Below are 350 nucleotides of genomic sequence, written 5' to 3' on the forward strand. Positions count from 1 at the left end.
TTAAATGTAAAAATTATGTGGGTTTGCTATCCAATCATTGACAAAAGTGTTGTGTTAGAAAGAATATTTTTCTATCAGGCATGAAAGCTTAATTATAACTTTTTTCTCATTAATGTAATCAATTATCCAACAAATAATTATTATGTGTCCATTCATTAATTAATTCAACAAATATTTATTGACAACCTTCTAGACCAGTGGTTCTCAACCTCGGCTGCACATTAGAATCACATGGGAATCTTTTTTAAATCCTGATTTCTGGGCCTCATAAAATCAGGATCTTAAAAAGATTCCCAGGTGATTCTCATGTGCAGCCGAGGTTGAGAACCACTGTTCTAGACTGTAACCTG

This window comes from Myotis lucifugus, unplaced genomic scaffold, assembly GCF_000147115.1.
Source record: "Myotis lucifugus unplaced genomic scaffold, Myoluc2.0 scaffold_0, whole genome shotgun sequence".
Lineage (NCBI taxonomy): Eukaryota > Metazoa > Chordata > Mammalia > Chiroptera > Vespertilionidae > Myotis > Myotis lucifugus.